This window comes from Scyliorhinus canicula, chromosome 6 (assembly GCF_902713615.1).
Source record: "Scyliorhinus canicula chromosome 6, sScyCan1.1, whole genome shotgun sequence".
Classification (NCBI taxonomy): domain Eukaryota; kingdom Metazoa; phylum Chordata; class Chondrichthyes; order Carcharhiniformes; family Scyliorhinidae; genus Scyliorhinus; species Scyliorhinus canicula.
In genome coordinates this window covers 9,758,248-9,772,987 of record NC_052151.1, presented here as the reverse complement: position 1 = coordinate 9,772,987, position 14,740 = coordinate 9,758,248, and the positions used below count along the sequence as shown (strand labels likewise).

Here is a 14,740-nt window from a genome sequence, read left to right as displayed (position 1 = left end):
GTTTCAACGTATCAGCTTCCATATGGACCTCCAGTCTTTTCCCAATTGAATGTTCCCAATGGTGGGGAGTCCAGAACTCGGGGTCATAGGGGATTTTCACAGTAACTTCATTTGAAGCCGACTTGTGACAATAAGCGATGTTCATTTTTATAGTTTGAGGATAAGGGATAAGTGAACCTTTTAGGACTGAGGTGAGGAGAAATTTCTTTAACCAGAGAGTGATGAATCTGTGGAATTCATTACCACAAAAAGTAGCTGAGGGGAAAACATTGTGTAATTTCAATAAAGTTTTAGATATAGCTTTTGGGGCAAAAGGGATTAAGGAATCAGGGCATTCAACTTGATGATCAGCCATTGATCATAATGAATGGCAGAACAAGCTCGAAAGGCCTCCTCCTGCTTCTATTTTCTATGTATGCTTCTATGTAACTGGAATTAATTCTTCTGTTATGTTACCTTAAAGCACAGATGGAACTGTTTCAGTGCCAATACTGTGTTATGATAACTTCTGGTGGAGTCACAATTGAGTTGGATTGCCACCCAGCTCGTAATTACTAATCTTGATATCCAGCCACTCCGATCTCTAGGAGAAGTGTGGAAATAGTGGTGTTGTCTCTGGGATAGCAATCCAGAGACCCAGGACAAGATCTGGGTGACATGGGTTCAAATACCACTATCGCCGTCCCATGTGGATTGAGGGTTGGGTGTGTCCCATGTGGTGGGGTCAAAGGGGCAATCAGGGATAATGACGGTGGTGGTAGGGCATTGGTGAATCCCTCGGGGTGTCGAGAGGGTTCCATGGGGGTTCAAGGGCATATTGGAAAGGTTGGAGGTGTAGTGATAAATAGTTGCATGTCTTATTTGGGGAGAGGGGAGGGATCAGAGCGGATCAATACAGCAATTACCCAGAAGCTAAAAAATGGTGTCAAGTCTTCTAACCGAACTAAGACTATCGGAACCATTTGAAGTCATCGGGTTGGATTCTCTTGCCCTGCCCGCCGCAAGAACGCCACGGGCGAGCCACGTACAACGGAGAACTCCATTGACCTCGGGCGGGATTCTCCAGTTGCTGGGCGGGCGCAGCCGGAGAATCCCGCCCATAGAATCATAGAATACTTACAGTGCTGAAGGAGACCATTCAGCCTAACGAGTCTGCACCTACTCTTGGAAAAAGCACACCACCTAGGCCCACTCCCCCACTCTATCACCATACCCCAGTAATCCAACCTAATCTTTTGGACACTAAGGGGCAATTTATCATGGCCAATCCACCTAACCTGCACATCTTTGGGCTGTGGGAGGAAACCGGAGCACCCAGAGGAAACTCACGCAAACATGGGGAGAAAGTGCAAACTCCACACAGACAGTCACCCAAGGCCAGAATTGAACTGGGTCCATGGTGCTTTGAGGCAACAGTGCTAACCACTGTGCCACCGTGCTTCCCTAGTTGTAATTTAAATTGCATTTTTGGATGATTCCTGTTATGATTCCCTGGAAAGTAAGGGAGTGAGCACCATCTGGTTCCCATTAACTCATAACGAGTATGAACCGGTAATTGGGAGCAGAGCTTCTCCTTTAACAGAGAAGGCTCCACAGTATAAAAACTCTAGCCCGAGTGCCTGGGGAAGGTAGCCCTTTGGGGTGTGGGAGTTTAGTAGTGTATCATTTTAAAAATACATTTAGAGTATCTAATTCTCTTTTTCCAATTAAGGGGCAATTTAGCATGACAATTCACCTACCCTCCAAATTTCTTTGGATTGTGAGGGTGAGACCTGTGCAGACATGGGGACAATGTGCAAACTCCACACGGACAGTGACCCGGGTCGGGATCGAACCTCGGTCCTCAGTGCCGTGAGGCAGCAGCGCTAACCACTGCATCACTGTGCTGCCCTTTAGTAGTGTATCTGAATAGATCTCTTTTTTGTATTGAGCCGTGCATCCTATGAGTGTTTCTCGTCCGTCGGAAATCAACACTGGAGACAGCGCTAAAATGGAATTGCTGCCGGCACTGCGTGTTCTGCATCCGGACCACTTCATCTAGGCTGTAAGAGGCCTGACCTCAACCAACCGAGATGCCTCATATAGGGAAGTTGGAGGCCTTCGGCGTGAGTAAAGGTGATTCGGCTCAATATGTAGTGCGTATGCAATTTTTGTTTTGGGCCAACATCGTAACTGGAGATGAACAGCAGACCGTAATTCTACTAACAGTGGTTGGCAGGCCAATGTATGCACTTACCAACAGCTTGACAGACCTGGACGTGCCTGACTCCCGGTCTTTTTCAGCTTCGGTAGAAAACCACTTAAACCCAAAACCACCATTCATCGTTCACCGATTCTGCTTACACAGAGCAACCCAAGGTGAATCGAACAGCAATTTCTTGGTGCGCTTAAGGAAGGTGGCTGAGACTTGCAAGTTCGGGCCTAACCTGGATGGGGGGGGGGGGTCCAAGAGCTGCAGGATGGCGGTCCTCAATCTGGGGCACTCAGGAAGACGCCATCAAGATCCCTTCCATTCGGAGGATAGGGAGATCCGGCAGTGGGGAAAATTAATAATAATAAAATTCTTTATTGCCACAAGTAGGCTTACATTAAGACTGCAATGAAGTTACTGTGAAAAGCCCTTGTCGCCACATTCCGGCACCTGTTTGGGTACACAGAGGGAGAATTCAGAATAGCCAGTTCACCCAACAGCACGTCTTTCGAGACTTGTGGGAAGAAACCGGAGCAACCAGAGGAAACCCACGCAGACACAGGGAGAACATGCAGGCTCCACACACACTGTGACACAAGCTGGGAATCGAACCTAGAACCCTGGAGCTGTGAAACAACAGTGCTAACCACTGTGCTACCGTGCTGCCCTCATATGGCAGTGACTGCCATTGAGCAGGGGTACCCAGACATATGGCCAGGCCCAAGGTTCAGCGGTCGATGCAACGAACAGCCCACCCATTGCCGTTCCACATGGTTCTGCCCCCATGCCTCACCCGCCCCTCCCTTGACAGGGCGTACTATGTCGACAACTGCAAAGAGGACTGTTATCAACAACTTCACAATGTTACGGCACTCCAAATCGCCCCAATTCAAGTGTTCCTTCTTTTATATTACTAGCTAGCTTACACTCATATTTCACCTTCTCTCCCCTTATTGCTTTTTTACTTGTCCTCTGCTTTTAAAGGCTTCCCAATCCTCTGGCTTCTACTAATCATCGCCATTTTGTATCCTTTTCCTTTGCTTTTATGCTGTCCTTGACTAACCACGTCAATCATGGATGCCTTGTCCTCCCCTTAGCATGTTTCCTCATCCTTGGGATAAATTTCTGCTGTGTTGCTGAGTTTGCAGACGATACAAAGTTCTGTAGAGGGATTGAGTATTGAGGAAGGAAGGGGCCTGCAGAAGGAGTTGGACAGGCTAGGAGAGTGGGCAATGAAGTGGCAGATGAAATACAATGTGGAAAAGTGTGAGGTTATGCACTTTGGAAGGAGGAATTTAGGCATGGACTATTTTCTAAATGGGGAAATGATTAGGAAATCAGAAGCACAAAGGGACTTGAGAGTCCTTGTTCATGAATCTCTTAAGGTTAACGTTCAGGTTCAGTCGGCAGTTAGAAAGACAACTGCAATGTTAGCATTCATGTCAAGACGGCTAGAATACAAGACCGGGGATGTACTTCTCAGGCTGTATAGTGCTCTGGTCAGACCCCATTTGGAGTATTGTACACAGTTTTGGGCCCCGTAGCTAAGGAAGGATGTGCTGGCTTTGGAAAGGGTCCAGAGGATGTTCACAAGAATAATCCCAGGAATGAAGAGCTTGTCGTCTGAGGAACAGTTGAGGACATTAGAGGGAAAACTGGTTGGAGTCATACCTGGTACAAACGAAGATGAAAAAAATGAAATGAAATGAAAATCGCTTATTGTCATGAGTAGGCTTCAATGAAGTTACTGTGAAAAGCCCCTAGTCGCCACATCCCGATGCCTGTTCAGGAAGGCTGTTACGGGATGATTGTGGTGGTTGGAGATCAATTATTTCAACTGCAGGACATCACTGCAGCAGTTGCTCTGAGTAGTGTCCTAGGCCCAACCATCTTCAGCTGCTTCATCAATGACCTCACTTCCATCATATGGTCAGAATTGGGGATATTTGCAGATGACTGCACAATGTTCAGCACCATTCGTGACTCCTCAGAAAATGAAGCAGTCCATGTCTAAATGCAACAAAACCTGGACAATATCCAGGCTTGGGCTGACAAGTGGCGAGTTAGATTTGTGCCACCCAAGTGCCAGGCATTGACCATCTCCTACAAGAGAGGATCTTACCATCGCCTCTTGAGATTCAATGGCATTACCATCGCTGAATCTCCCACAATCAACATTGATCAGAAACTTAACCAGACTAACCACATTAACAATGTGGCTACCAGGGCAGGTTAAAGGCGAGGAATTCTTCAGCGAGTAACTCACCTGCTGACCCCCCCAAAGCCTGTCCATCTACAAGGCACAAGTCAGGAGTGTAACGGAATACTCTCCACTTGCCTGGATGAGTGCAGCTCCAACAACACTCAAGATGCTCGACACCACACCTCAAGGGAAATCGTCCAGGTCTAGGTCAGGGCAGGGAGGTTGGTGGTAGATCCAGATCAGATTTACAAGGTCTTTAAAGAATTCTATGAGAGATTGTACAGGTCAGAGCCTGTACAGGTCAGAGCCTGGGGGAGGCCGGGAGATGCAGGAATTTCTAGATGGGCTGGAGTACCTGAGGTTGGGGGAGGGGGACAGGGCTACATTAGAGGGGGCGATAATGGAGCAGGAGATAAAAGATGCGATTGGGAGGATGCAGTAGGGGAAGGTGGCAGGGCCGGATGGGTTTCCAGTGGAATATTATAAAAAATTCAAAAATAAGCTGGTACTGCTGATGGTGGGTCTGTTTGAGGAGGTGATAGGGAAGGGGATGTTACCACAAACCTTGGAGCAGGCACGATTTCCCGATTGCTTAAGAAAGATAAGGATCCAACAGAGTGTGGGTCATATAGGCCAATATCACTTTTAAACGTGGACGCAAAGATATTGGCTAAGGTACTGGCAGGTAGGCTAGAAGAGTGTCGCCCGAAGGAGATAGGTGAAGATCAGCTGGGGTTTGTGAGAGGGAGGCAGCTCTTTTCGAACATTAGGAGGGTATTGAACGTGGTTATGGTACCGGCGGAGGGGTAAGAAACAGAGGTGGTTGTGGCATTGGACGCTGAGATGGCGTTTGACCGGGTAGAATGGGGGTACTTGATGGAGTTCTGGAGCGGTTTGGAATTGGACCTAGATTTGTCGACTGGGTAAAGGAAAATGGTATAAGGCAAGCGTCCGCACAAATAACATCAACTCAAAATACTTTCCTCTCCACCGTGGGACTAGGCAGGAATGTCCTCTGTCCCCTCTGCTGTTTGCACTCACAATTGAGCCATTGGCCACCGCATTAAGAAGTTTGGGGGTATGGAAAGGGACAGTGCGGGGTGGGGGGGGGGGGGGATAGAGCTTAGGGTGTCCTTATATGCCGATGACTTGTTGTTATATGTGTCGGAACCAAGTGTGTCAATAGGGGGAAAAATGGATCTTCTTTGGGTGTTTGGGTCTTTCTCAGGGTACAAATTAAATCTCGACAAGAGTGAATATTTTGTGGTGCCTCGGCCAGGGATGGGCGCAGGGGTGGGGGGGACTGCCATTCCATAAGGAAGGGACTCACTTTAGATACCTGGGGGTGCAGGTTGCCCTGGATTGGGAGGGGCTCCGTAGGTACAACATTTCTAGTTTGGTGGGGAGAGTGAAAGCTGATCTGGCATGGTGGGATGGTCTCCCTCTGTCATTGGCAGGTCGGGTAAGGCGGTTAAAATGAATGTGCTGCCACGATTCCTGTTTATTTTTCAATGCCAAAAGCATTTTTTTAGAGAGATTGAAGGGATGCTTACCTCATTCATATGGGGAGGGAAGATGGCCAGAATTAAAAAGGTGCTACCGCAGAGAGGAAGGCAGGCAGGGGGTTTGGGTCTTCCGAACCTAATGTATTATTACAGGGCGGCGAATGTGGAGAAGGTACGGAGCTGGGTCAGAGGGGTTGACTCCCAATGGGTCAGAATGGAGGAGAGTTTGAGTCGGGGGTCAGGATTGAAGGCGCTAGCGACGGCGCCGCTCCCGACGGCTCTGGGGAGATACTCAGGGAGTCCAGTAATAGCTTTGTTGAGAATTTGGAGGCAGTTTTGACAGCACTTCGGGTTGGGGGCAGGGTCAGGGGAAATGCCAATTCGGGGGAACAATGGGGGCGATTTTCCAAAATGGAGACGAATTGTTTGTGCCATCGTGATCGCAATCGCATTTCACGACAGCACAAAACGGGCACGGGGATGACCGATTCTATCCCACACAGGGGGACAGCACGGTGCTAGAACAGTTCACGCCACTCCAGCCTCCATTCCCGGTGTCAAATGGGCGCCGCGCCAACACGCGCATGCGCAGTTGGGCCACGCATGCGCGGGTTCTTCTTCAGCTCACCGGCTCCGACGCAACATGGCGTGGGGATTCAGGGACCAGACGCGCAACAAAGTAGACCTGGGGAGGGGAGAGGCCGGCCCGCCAGACCCCATCGGAGCCCCCCCCCCGGTGACGGAGCGCTTTTCCACGCCCCACAGGCCGGCCCCCCGTCCCTTCGCGCTGAGCTCCCGCCGGTAGCGACCAGGGGTGAACGGCGCCGGCGGGACTTTGTCGAATCCGTGTGGTCGCTTGGCCCATCCGGGCTGGAGAATCGGCGGCCCGGCCGATTCCAGTGGCCAGTGCTGTGTCAAATGGCTGGCGCAAATGGCACCGATTCTCCGGTCCGGCGCGAGGCTCGGAGAATCACCCCCCATAGATTTCAGCTAGGGAAGTGGGATGGAAATTTTCGGACATGGGAGGAGAAAGGAATTAGAACACTAAAAGATTTATTTCTTGGGGTCGTTTTGTGGGATGGAAGTTGCTGGGAGCGAAGTATAGGCTGGAGAAGGGGGGAAATATTTAGATACATGCAGGTTCGAGACTTTGCCAGAAAGAAGATACAGAGCTTCCCAGTAGAGCCGGCTTCCACATTGCTGGAGGAAGCGCTGACGACAGGGGGACTGGAGAAGGGGGCAATATCAGCGGTTTATGGGGCTATTTTGGATGAGGAGATGGCGCCACTAAAAGGGATCAAGGCAAAGTGGGACAAAGAGTTTGGAGAAGGTATGGAGGAGGGATTCTGGTGTGAGGTACTCCGGAGGATGAATACCTCGATCTCGTGTGCGAGATTGGGGCTGATACAGCTGAAGGTGGTGTACAGAGCGCACCTTACAAGGACGAGGATGAGCCGGCTCTTTGAGGGGGTAGAAGATGTGTGTGAACATTGCGAAGAAGGCCCCGCAAAGCACGTTCATTGTCCGAAGCTAGAGGATTACTGGAAGGAGATGGTTAGGGTAATCTCTAAAGTGGTGCACGTGAAACTGGACCAGGGCCCTCAGGAGGCCATATTCGGGGTGTTGGACCAGCCGGGGTTGGAAACGGGCGTGGAGGCAGATGATGTAGCTTTCGCCTCGTTGATCGCCCGAAGGCGGATCCTGTTTGGGTGGAGAGCAACCTCTCCACCCTGTGCCCTGGCGTGGTGGGGGGACCTGCTGGAATTCTTGACGTTTGAAAAGGTAAAATTTGAACTGAGGGGAAGGATAGCGGGGTTCTACAATTCATGGGCGTTATTCATTATGCACTTTCGAGAATTGGATCACATCGATCGTTGGGGGCTGGGAGGATTGGGGGGAGGTGGATTGTATGTGTTAATGGTGACTGTGGGTGATTCCTGATTCCTTTTTGTTACTTGTTTATGTTAACATGCGGGCCAATGCCTAGGATTTGGTGGCCAGGATGGGATCGTTGTTGTTGATATGGGGATTGATTAGTTACTGATTATTGTTTATTGTTGGGTGTAAATTTGGGAGGAAATGTGAAAAAGGAGGAGAATTTTAAAAAAATTAGAAAAACAGGTGCTTTTCACCATCCAGGACAAAGCAGCCCGGTTGATTGCTAGCCCTTCCACAAACATTCAAACCCTCCACCACCGATGAACAGTGGCAAACACGTGCACCATCTACAAGAAGCACTGCAATAACTCACCAAGGTTCCTTCGGCAGCACCTTCCAAACCCACGACCACTACCATCTAGAAGGACAAGAGTAGCAAATATCTGGGAACTCCTGTTAGACGTTTAGCTGCTGTTGTATAAAGAGTCAAAGGTTCTGCTCCTTTTCACAAACGCCTTTATTTTAATTTAACAGACTGCACAAAACTCTACCATCACATCACCTGACACAAAGGCCATCTGAAGCCTCTAACATATCACTGTCAATTGGATACTTAACACAAATAGAACATAGAACATAGAACAGTACAGCACAGAACAGGCCCTTCGGCCCTCAATGTTGTGCCGAGCCATGATCACCCTACTCAAACCCACGTATCCACCCTATACCCGTAATCCAACAACCCCCCCCCCCCCATTAACCTTACTTTTTTTAGGACACTACGGGCAATTTAGCATGGCCAATCCACCTAACCCGCACATCTTTGGACTGTGGGAGGAAACCGGAGCACCCGGAGGAAACCCACGCACACAGGGGTAGGACGTGCAGACTCCACACAGACAGTGACCCAGCCGGGAATCGAACCTGGGACCCTGGAGCTGTGAAGCATTTATGCTAACCACCATGCTACCCTGCTGCCCTTCATGAGACAAATGAGACAACTAATTGGAATGTCTCTTAACCCATTACGTATCAGTCTCCCCTTCCTTGGAGAAAAAAAAATAATTAGGTGAAAACAAAATTACATGAAACTCAAAAACACACAGGCAATTTCCCCCATTTTTCTTCATTTTTGGAAGAGAAAAAGCAGTTACAGAAACAGGAGCCCTTCATTAACAATATGCAAACGTTTCTGTAAACTAGCCCCTCTTTTTGCAAAACAGTCTGACAATTGATAGCTACTGTCAACCCATTTAATTTTTGCTATCTCCACTCTGTCCAACATCTGCTTCAAACTTGCGATGTCTATCCTTAACCTTTTTTCATTGACACTTTTTGTAGAGGGCACATTTCCTCACAAGGATTTGTCACTGGGACATTCAATAGGTATATTACCCAACTCCCCTAATCCCAAAATTTCTGTCAATCTCTGAGATAAATAAAAGGCCGTATCCACCGCCTCTTCAAGGCTTAACGACTCAGCAACCAAAGTGCTTTTGACCATTCTCCTTATTTTCTTTGTTTCCCAAACAAAAAGGCAACATTTACCATTGTTCCCCAAAAGGAAAATTATAAAATGGAAGCTTGAATGGGCGCTTGAATGGGCGCTTGAAGCCCCATCACAAAAATTTGCATAGGACGCATCACTATAAACTATGTGTTTCAAGTGCCAAAGGTCACCTAAAACTGGGACCCTCAAAACACACTCCTGCATTTTTAGTTTGACCCTACGCTTTATTTGCTCTTATTATGTCTTCCACTTTGGGATCATTAATTTTTGAACTCAACTCTAAGACATCAAAACTCACGTCCGGTCTAGTCTGTCTACCTAACCAATTCAGTTGCCCAATTAAACTTAGCATATGCTCTTTTTCCATCTTTGAAACCATTGCGTCTTTTTGTGAAACCCGGCCATGACTAATTGCTATTGTACTGATGCTTTCAAAATAAGATTGCTGACGTAAAGTTGCCCCTAACTTAGTCTGTCCGATTTCAAGTCCAATATATTTAAGTGCACCAGAAGCCTGACTTCCAACCCTGAATTCTTTCCTCAAATCAGAGATTACAATAGCTTTGAAAGCACGAGTCCCACCCCACAAAAAATTATCGACATGCATCATAAAGATGTTAGAAATATTTCCTTTATAGTGCCAGTAAAACATTGCCGGATCTGCTATCAACAGGCAACAGCCTAACTTTAACAAAACTGGCCTTACCGAAAAATACCGGACTCTAGACGCATCATTTAATCCACGTACACATTTATTCAACTTCCAGTGTACCCCTTCTGTGTTAGCTGCCGCTTTAGGAGAACGGAGAAAAATGTCTCTCTTGAGCTGATGCCCCTGCAAAAAGGCTGCTTTTATATCTATAGATTTGCATTCCCACGCCTTTGTTGCTAATAGAGCCAAGAAGATCTTGAAAATAACCTTTCCTGCCATAGGTGAATCGACCCTTAAATCCCGATCTTCTAAGTTTTCTTCAAATCCCCTTGCCACAAGTCTGGCCTTTACCTTATAAGTTCCATCCGGAAGAACCTATTTCATGCAAATCCATCTGTGGGATAGAGCTCTTTGTCCCCTATCCGGTACTTCCGTGTATACCCCAAATTCACTCCAACTATGCAGTTCTTGCTGTTTGGCATCTTTGATAACTTTTTCGTCGAATTTATTGGAAGCCACCAAAATCTCACGTGCATGTGGGCTTCTACTCCTATTAGTATTCGCAGTCTTACTCATGTTCCGAGACCTTGATAAACTACGACCCTCTCCCGCTTGGTATCTCGTTCTGTACTGCTACTGCTTGATCTTTCCCTTCTGCTATGGGATGTCCTTTCAATAGTTCTCGACCTTTTCCTGCAGACCTGTTCACTATTCGATATACTATCTTAACTGGCACTGCATTTCTGTGCCCTCCACTCACCACCCCGACTTGGAAATATATGGTCGCTCCTTCACTGTCGCTGAGCCAACATCCTGGAACTTCCTCCCTAATGGCACAGTGGGTGCATCTGCACCTCAAGGACTGTAGCGGTTCAAGAAGGCAACTCACCACCACCTTCTCGGGATGGGCAATAAATGCTGGCCTAACCAGTGACACCTACATCCCATTAATGAATGCCAAAAAACATCTGCGAGATCCTAGACAGGTCTCCACTTGCTGTTTGGAAGGACTCTGTGATGAATGGTTACTGTTCTACTCTCTTGCGTCGTTATTGAGGGTACTACAATTTAATAAGCTGAACTACGTTAGGATGGACGCAGGTCTCAAGCCAGTGAAGCTCAACATGGAAGCACGGACATCGGAGGCCACAGAAAGTTTTAAGTACTGGCTCCGCTGCTTCGAGGCCTACCTGGACTCATCGGAGACCCCCATCCCAGGCCACGCAGGTTGCGCCTACTCCACACCCGGGTGACTCACAGAATCTCCACCACGATCAAGAAGGCGACTACTTATGACGAGGCGGTCGAGATCCTACGCAAGCGGTTCGTCAAACCCATAAACGAGGTACATGCCCGGCACCTACTCTCCACCTGCCGGCAGCGCTCAGGGGAAACACTAGACAAATTCATAGAAAAGCTCACTGCGCTCACCGCGCTCACTGCAATCATCAGGATGTGATGGGGAAATTCCATATGAACCTGCACATTAGAGACGCTTTCGTGGCTGGCATCAGTTCGACCTACATCCAGAAACGACACCTCAAAAATGGAGCAAAAGACCTCCAGGACACAGTAACGCTCGCCACCTCGCTGGAAGTGGCCCGTCACAATATAGGCACGTACCCCGCGGACCCCCCTCAGACTTCTCCAGACTCAGCCACGCTACAGGCTTGCGCCATGCGACGACCCGCCCAGACAGGGGGCGCACCATGCTATTTCTGTGGGCAGGGCCAGCACCCACGTCCAAGCTGCCCAGCCCGCTCCGACATCTGCAGCGACTGCGGGAAGAAGGGGCATTTCGCGAGGGTCTGCCTGGCCAGGCCCAAGGCCTAGAAACAAAAAGTTCATGAGGCCCGAAAATCAGGCTCACAGGCCCGCAGGCCTCGCAACGCGGCTGCGCACCGACCGGACACACCCCCTGCTGACGCGTCATTGGCCTCGTGCGAGTAATGGGGGCAGCCATCTTGGCGGCGGCTATCTTCTCAACCTGACACATGCGACCGACGGCGGTGACCATTTTGTTAATCCGACTCGGCTGAGGACTCGGACTATCCGCAACTGGGAGCGGTCACCCTGGACCAAACGCAGCCAAAGCTCCCTGCCTCTTCGACTCCAGGAGCACGGAGAGCTTTATCCACCTAGAAACGGTAAGATGCTGCTCCTTGCGCACCCATCCCGCATCCCAAACCATAGCCCTCGCCTTCAGGTCCCACTCGGTCCAAATCAAGGGGTATTGTATTGCGGACCTCTTGGTCCAGGGCGCCGAATACGCTCGTTTCAAACTTTATATCCTCCCTCACCTCTGCTCCCCGCTACTGCTCGGGCTGGATTGCCAATGCAGCCACCGAAGCCTGACACTGAATTTCGGCGGACCCTTGCCCCCCTCACGGTATGCAGCCTTGCAACACTGAAAGTCGCACCCCCCTCTCTATTCGCGAACCTCACTCCCGACTGTAAGCCCGTCACCACCAGGACAGTTGTACAGTGCCCAAGACATGACTTTTATCAAGTCAGAGGTCCAGCGTGTACTGGGAGAGGGGGTCATCGAGGCTAGCAACAGCCCCTGGAGAGCACAAGTGGTGGTTGTACGGTCCGGGGAAAAGAAACGGATGGTCGTGGACCAGAGCCAGACCATTCATCACGCAGCTTGATGAATACCCCCTTTCTCGCATAGCAGAAATGGTCAATCGGATCACTGTCGATCTCAAATCCGCCTCCCACCAGCTCCATATCCGACCGAAGGATCGCCCCATACTGCCTTCAAAGCTGCCGGCCAGCTCTTCCACTTCCTCAGGGCCCCCTTTGGCGTCACAAATGGGGTTTCCGTCTTCCAGAGGGCGATGGACCAAATGGTGGACCAGTACGGCTTGCGGGCTACATACCCGTACTTGGACAATGTCACCATCTGCGGCCATGATCAGCAGGACCATGACGCGAACCTTGAAATGTTCCTCCAGACTGCCCGAGTCCTCAACCTGAACTTTAACAAGGAAAAATACATTTTCCACACAACCCAACTAGCCATCCTCAGCTACGTTGTGGAAAACGGGGTCCTAGGTCCCGACCCTGACCGCATGCGCCTCCTTAAGGAACTTCCCCTCCCCCGAAGCCTCAAGGCCCTCAAACGGTGCTTGGGGCTTTTCTCCTATTATGCCCAGTGGGTCCCCAAATATGCGGACAAAGCCCGCCCACTCATAAAGACCATGACATTTCCCCTGACGGCTGAGGCCCGGTTGGCCTTCAGCCGTATCAAGGCCGACATCATCAAAGCGCTATGCATGCAGTGGACAAAACAATCCCTTTCCAGGTAGAGAGCGATGTGTCAGACATCGCCCTGGCTGCTACCCTCAACCAGGCAGGCAGGCCAGTAGCATTCTTCTCCCGGACCCTCACTGCCTCCGAGATTCAGCACTCTGCAGTTGAAAAGGAGGCACAAGCCATTGTGGAGGCCATGCGGCACTGGAGGCACTACCTAGCCGGTAGGAGGTTCACCCTTGTTATGACCAACGGTCGGTAGCCTTCATGTTTGATAACGCACAACAGGGCAAAATTAAAAATGATAAAATCTTGAGGTGGAGGATCGAACTCTCCACCTACACGTACGATATCAAGTATCGCCCAGGGGAGCTCAATGAGCCCCCAGATGCCCTGTCCCGCGGCATGTGCGCCAACGCGCAGGAAGATCGCCTGCAGGCCATCCACAATAACCTCTGTAACCTGGATGTTACCCGGCTCGCCCACTTTATCATGTCCCGCAACCTACCTTACTCCACCAAGGAGGTCAAGGCCATGAACCAAGGCTTGCCAGATCTGTGCGGAGTGCAAACCGCACTTCTACCGGCCAGGCAATGCTCGCCTCGTAAAGGCCTCGGGGCCCTTTGAGAGACTAAGCGTGGACTTCAAAGGTCCCCTCCCGTCCTCCAACCGCAATACCCACTTCCTAACCGTCATCGACGAGTTCTCCCGCTTCCCATTCGCCGTCCCCTGTCCCGACATGACCTCGGCCACCGTGATAAAGGCACTGCACAGCATCTTCACCCTGTTCGGTCTCCCCGCTTATATCCACCAGGGTACATCGTTCATGAGCGATGAGCTGCATCAGTATCTGCTCAGCAAGGGCATTGCCTCGAGCAGAACGACCAGTTATAACCCACGGGGAAACGGGCAGGTGGAGAGGAAGATTGCGGCAGTTTGGAAGGCTGTCCTCTGGCCCCACGGTCGAGAAGTCTCCCAACCACCCGCTAGCAGGAGGTCCTACCCGATGCCCTACACTCCATTAGGTCGCTCCTCTGCAAGGCCACGAATGAGACCCCCCACAACCGCTTGTTTGTCGTCCGCAGGAAGTCCGTCTCCGGAGTCTCGCTTCCACCTTGGCCGACGACTCCGGGACCTGTTCTTCTCCGGAGGCACGCGACGAGCCATAAAACGGACCCCTGGTCGAGAGGGTCTGACTACTGAAATGAAATGAAATGAAAATCGCTTATTGTCACGAGTAGGCTTCAATGAAGTTACTGTGAAAAGCCCCTAGTCGCCACATTCCGGCGCCTGTCCGGGGAGGTTGGTACGGGCTGGTACTACATGCGAACCCCCGATACGCCGACGCCGAGCACCCCGACGGCAGGCAAGACACGGTTTCCCTCCGGGATCTGGCACCCGCTGGTTCCCCCACTACAGACCCCCCCTCTCACGGTTTCCCTGCGGGACCTGGCACCCACTGATGCCCAGCCCCCCCCCCCCCCCCCCCACCGACCGCGTGCCCCCATACACCCCACCGGTGCCGGCACCGCTAACCCCACCCCCA

General features: G+C 50.4%; 1 protein-coding gene across 5 annotated transcripts in view; it reads right to left on the bottom strand.

Moving 5' to 3' along the window:
* Positions 1 to 14,740, bottom strand: part of LOC119966976 (dynein heavy chain 8, axonemal-like) — a 1,648,910-nt gene that overhangs the window by 1,331,522 nt on the left and 302,648 nt on the right. The gene's annotated exons all lie outside the window — the stretch shown is intronic.